Source organism: Nannospalax galili, unplaced genomic scaffold (assembly GCF_000622305.1).
Source record: "Nannospalax galili isolate Female #2095 unplaced genomic scaffold, S.galili_v1.0 scaffold358, whole genome shotgun sequence".
Classification (NCBI taxonomy): domain Eukaryota; kingdom Metazoa; phylum Chordata; class Mammalia; order Rodentia; family Spalacidae; genus Nannospalax; species Nannospalax galili.
This window is the reverse complement of record NW_008340434.1, coordinates 521,170-526,727: the sequence shown is the minus strand read 5'-3', so window position 1 is coordinate 526,727 and position 5,558 is coordinate 521,170.

Sequence of the window (5,558 nt, the reverse complement as noted above, 5' to 3'; positions counted from 1 at the left end):
ATTTTTTTTCTGGGTGTGTGTGTGTGTGTGTGTGTGTGTGTGTGAGAGATAGAGAGAGAGAGAGAGAGAGAGAGAGAGAGAGAGATGTATGTATATATCAGGGGCTGGAGGATGACTCCGTGGTTAAGAGCCTTTGCTTCTCTTGGACTTGGGTTTTAATTCCCAACACCCACATGGGGGCTCACAGTGCCTCTTCTGGCCTCCACTTGCATTGCATGCACATAGTGCACATACACAGATGCAGACAAAACACTCAGACACACACAACTGAGTTTTGAGGAATTAAGGTCAAATAGACAAACCAAGGGGGCAAACCCCTGACTGAAGAAGAACGAACATAGTATCTGCTGCAGAAAGAGTTGGGGAAAAATAAGACTAAGGAGAGAGACAGCATCTGTATCTTAAAGGGTCTTTCAGAGTTGAGCTAAAGGATTTAGATTGGAGGATGGAACTGGAAACGTGAGTGGGTGACATTGTCACAAGTAGGAGCTAAGAGGAAAAGTCCCTAAGGAGGGATGGTGATGAGTGAAGCCTCTGACTGAGAGGCCAGGGGAGGCACTGAAGCCTCCTGAAGGACTAGGAGAAGGAGGAAGGGTCAAGATGAGAAAATGAACATTCAGAATTTTTAGAAGCCAGGTACAGTGTCCCATGCCTTTAATTTCAGCACTTGGGAGGCAGAAGCAGGCAGATCTTTGTGAGATAGAGGCCAATCCGGTCTATATAGCTTGTTCGAGGCCAGCTGGGGCAACAGGAACCCCCCCCCGCAACACACATATATATCCCTAAATATTTTTAGCTATGATTGTTAGGACGGTAGTAGGTAAGAGAATGTCATCAGGGTAAATGGAGTCTGTTCCTGCTTTGGAAAGAGGCTGAGGGTCAGCTGAGAGACATGGAATACCACTCTGGCTGTACCAGAAGTGAGGCACCACGGGACAGCCGTGTGGTGGTAACTAGCCAAGTGTGGATGCAGTTTCCATGGAACCTGAAGAATCTAAAAAATCCTCCAACTTTGGAAGGTTTTATCTACATTTTATTTCTATTTTATGATAGTGCAAAAGTGATAGACATTCAGTAGAACTGATGCTTAGAATTATAAATTTTCATCTTTTCCTGGGCTAACAATTCACAATGTAATAGTTTCTTGTGATGCTGAGATAGGCACCAACCCACACCTCCCAGGCAGGATGGAATCATGAGGACCAGACAGCAGTAGCTAAATAGGTGGTAAGTTGTGATCTCAGGAGGCAAAGTGTCTTAAATGCAGATTTGACTTAAAACTTTTTAAATGTGTGATGATATGTTGGGACATGATCCTGTCATAACTTGGTGTGCATCTGTAGATTATGTGAAGACTTGTGTGGTTGATGTAACCCTCTGTTACCTAGATATTGCTCTGGATTCCCCTTGGCTCCTAGATCCTTGTGATCTCTGTTGAAAGAATTCAGATGTGTGTAGCATGTAACATAGAAATTACAGTTTACCACAGATAAAGTGGGACATCTTCAAGAGGTGAAAGTCGGCAATAGCCAAAGGGCACATTGGGAAGGACAATACTTCACAGGGTGAGAGAGAGGCTATCCCGCTAGCCTACATTTTTAGATCTGCTTTGTGTGTTTCTTAAAGTCTTTAGAATGGATGACTTTGTGGAGAGATTCTCATGTCCAGGTGATTAGCAGACCCATTTGGATTAACTTTTAAGGAAATGGGCACTGGTGTTTCTTTGTTCTTTATCAGAGTGCCTCTGGCTAGATAGGACTCTTCTAAACTTTGGGCCAGTTTTGAATATCCTGTCTTCACTCTGGGCCAGAGGTACACTCAAATCCCATTCTTTTGATCATTAATCAAAGTCCTGAAGTTTCAGTTTCTCATTTTACAAGCTACTGATTATGGGACGGGGGAGGGATTCATCCTCAATGACCTTCAAGCCTACTCTGCTCATATGTGACTAGTCATCTAGCATCTCTAGAATTCTTATGTTGGAACTTAAGCTCTAGGACGGTGGTATTATGAGGTGAGGCTTTCAGAAGGTGATTAAGGCACAAGGGCTTCCAGACTCCAGAGAAGTCCCTGGTCTCTCTCTTCTGTCACAGAGCACAGTGTTTTCCTTTTGGTCCCTCCACTGTGACAGAGTGCAGCAAGCAAAGGTCATCCAGGAAGCAAACGCAGCCTCACCAGCTGATGCCCAGTCTGTTGGACCTTGGACTTCTCAGCTTCCCAAACTGTAGGAAAAGACTTCCTATTAAATTTGCCTGGTCTGAAGTATTTTGTTATAGCAACAAGAAGAAATAAAGGCAGAAATGAAATTCTGAAATGATGACAATTAGGTGTGATGGAGAACATTTATTAAGGAAAATGTCATAGAATTATAAAATTTAAAGAGTTTAAAAATCATATGAAATGCCAGGTGTGATGACTTACGTCTTTAATCCCAGCACTCAGGAAGCAGAGATAGGCAGATCCCCCTGGTCTACATAGACAGTTCCAGACCAGCTGGGGCTACAAAAAAATTATATGAAACCCCCCCAAATGAACAAAGTCTGTTTTTGTTGTCTTCCTCCTCCTCCTCTTCCTCCTCCTTCCCCTTCTCCTCCTTCTCTTCCTCCTCCTTCTCTTCCTCCTCCTCTTCCTCCTCCTCCTTCTCCTCCTTCTCCTCTTCCTCCTCCTCCTCCTTCTCCTCCTTCTCCTCTTCCCCCTCCTCTTCCTCCTCCTTCTCTTCCTCTTTCTCTTCCTCCTCCTCTTCCTCTTCCTCCTCCTCTTCCTCTTCCTCCTTTTCTTCCTCATCCTCCCCCTCTTCCTCTTCCTCCTCCTCTTCCTCCTCCTCTTCCTCCTCCTCTTCCTCCTCCTCCTCCTCTTCCTCCTCCTCCTCTTTCTCCTCCTCCTTTCTTGCCAGAGTCCTCAAACTCTCGCTTTCTTTTTCACCTGTTGCATCCCACCACCAGCCCCACCATGTTAAACTCATGGACACCAATTCCAAGATCACCATCAAAGACTCGGAGAAGAAGGAAGTTGTGGAAGAGACAGAGAATGGAAGAGATGCACCTGGCAAGGAGAATGAGAATGAGTAAGTGCGGAGCAGGAGACTGACAGTTAAGTAATGAAGAGGAGGATGAAGGTGGGGAGGAAGAGGAGGAGGAGGAAGGTGGGGAGGAAGAGGAGGAGAAAGGTGATGTCAAGGAAGAGGATGGAGAGGAAGATGAGGAGACCGAGACAGCCACAGAGTGGTGGTTTAGATGACATGTCCCCCATAAGCTCCAAGTATTTGGACTTTTTTTTTTTTTTTTGTCTTTTTGAGACAGGGTCTCCCTGTAGCCCCAGCTCTGCTGGAACTCACTATGTAGACCAGGCTGGCCTCGAACTCACAAAGATCCACCTGCCTCTGCCTGTATTTGGATATTTTTATCCCCAGTTGGTGGCGCTGTTTTAGGAGGCTTTAGAAGGTGTGGCCTTGCAGGGCTGGAGAGATGGCTCAGCAGTTAAGAGCCCTGACTTCTGTTGCAGAGAACCCAGTTTGATTCCAAGCACCCACATGGCAGCTAACAACCATCCATAATTCCAGTTCCAGGGAATTTGACACCTTCTTCTGACCTCCAAGGGCACTGCATGCCACAGGTACACTTACATACATGCAGGCAGCCCACTCATAAACATAAAATAAAAAAATAATAAATTATGTTTCAGAAGGTGTGGTCTTGCTTAAGGAAGCATGTCACAGGTGGTGGGCTTTGAGAGTTCTTAAGCCTTGCTAGATTTGCTGTCATTCTCTGCTTCCTGTGCTGCTCGAAGATGTGATGACTTGGCTTTCTGCTCCAGCCACTTTCTGCGGACATGCTTCCCGGACCCGATGGACTCTAATCCCTCTGGAACCATAAGCCAAATAAACTCTTTCTTCTATAAGTTGCCTTGGTCATGGTGTTTTATCATAGCAGCAGAAAAGTAACTAATACAGACCAGCAAGGAAGAAGAAGAAGAAGAAAGAAGGGAAGGGAAGGGAAGAGGGAGGAGGGAGGGGAGGAGGGAGGAGGAGGAGGAGGAGGAGGAAGCAGCGGAGGGGGAGGGGGAGAGGGAGGAGGAGGAGGAGGAAGATGATCATGTTGATACCAAGAATCAGAAACATGAGGGCGACCAGCCAGCAAAAAGAAAAAACCGAATTCAAAAAGGCCACCGAGACCTATTCCCCCTCTGCGGCCCATCTCAGAATCTATAGTCACCTTCCAGGAGAGGGGCAGGCCAGCCCACCCATGGCAGGCAGTGCAGCCTGCCCAAAACGTGCTGTTCAACACCCCACCAAAACCACAATGTGAATTGGCAACAGGCAGGAAAAAAGAACCCAAACTTCCAGCACCCGAGGGAAAATTAATTAGTATTTTTATTTATATTTCATATTTTTGTACATGTTATTAGGGCTCAGCCAATTTTCAAAGACAGCAGGGACCAAACCAGGCTTGGGAGTTCTCTCTCCCACTTCTGACTTTGTTTGTGCAGTGAGCATGTTCATTATCTTCTCAAAAGAGAAAATAAAAAAACCTTGTAAATTAAAAAGAAAACAAAAAGCAAAAACAACAACAATCATATTCCAAGCATTCCAGTAAATTTTGTGTGCATGTGTGTACCTGGCTGTGCTGTAAGTAGTTGCTTTGGAGCTGGTCATGGTGGTGCATCCCTTTAATCCCAGCAAGCACTTGGGAGGTAGATCTCTGAGTTCAAGGCCAGCCTGGTCTACATAGCAAGCTCCAGGCCAGCTGAGGAGACAGGACAACGACCCTGTCTTAAAAACAACAACAACAAAAAAAAAAGCAGTTGGTTTGTATGAGATAGTTAAAAAGGCCAAAGCTAAAAAATTGAGGGTTTTTTTTTTTTTGTCTATGAAGTTTCTGGGTTTTTTTGTTTTGTTTTTTGCTTGTTTGATGTATGTGCAAAACAATGTTCAACAATAAACTAAAATTTCAACAAAAATTTGCATAGTGCTTATGCCTAAGACAGGCTATTCTCCCGGAACTGAAGTAAGTTCTGAGAGGGATCCCATTGCTGCTTTCCTGTTTGTAAAGTCTCCTCTGAGAAAAGGCAGCGCTTTCTAGGTGGAGCTCTGCTCCACTAGTTAAGGAATTAATACAGAAGCTTGTTTTTCTAAAGGGATCCAACAAATGAAGTTCTAATGTAGCCCGATAAACTGTCATCTGACATGACAGAGGCCTGGGATTTCACCTGTGAAACAGTCTAGCTCATTTGAAATGTTTACTATAATTAACAAGTTTCAAAAAGTAAGATCACAGTAACATTCTCTTGCTGCTGAAATAATACAGACCACAATTTCTTCCTTCTTCAAAAGTGAAACAGGCACTTCAGAGCCTTAGAAAGCCAAGTGCCTCCTTGTGAGTTCCAATTATACCCCATGTGCCAGTGCACTCCAGTTTTTACCAGTGGCATGCTACCAAAGTACACAAAGGCTCTGTGAAACCTTGAAAAGACAGAAAATTAATTTATGTTGGTTCCTTTCCTTAAATATTGCGTGTCATCTGTCTGCCTGGTGTCACTGGGGACCGGAATCTGTGACGATG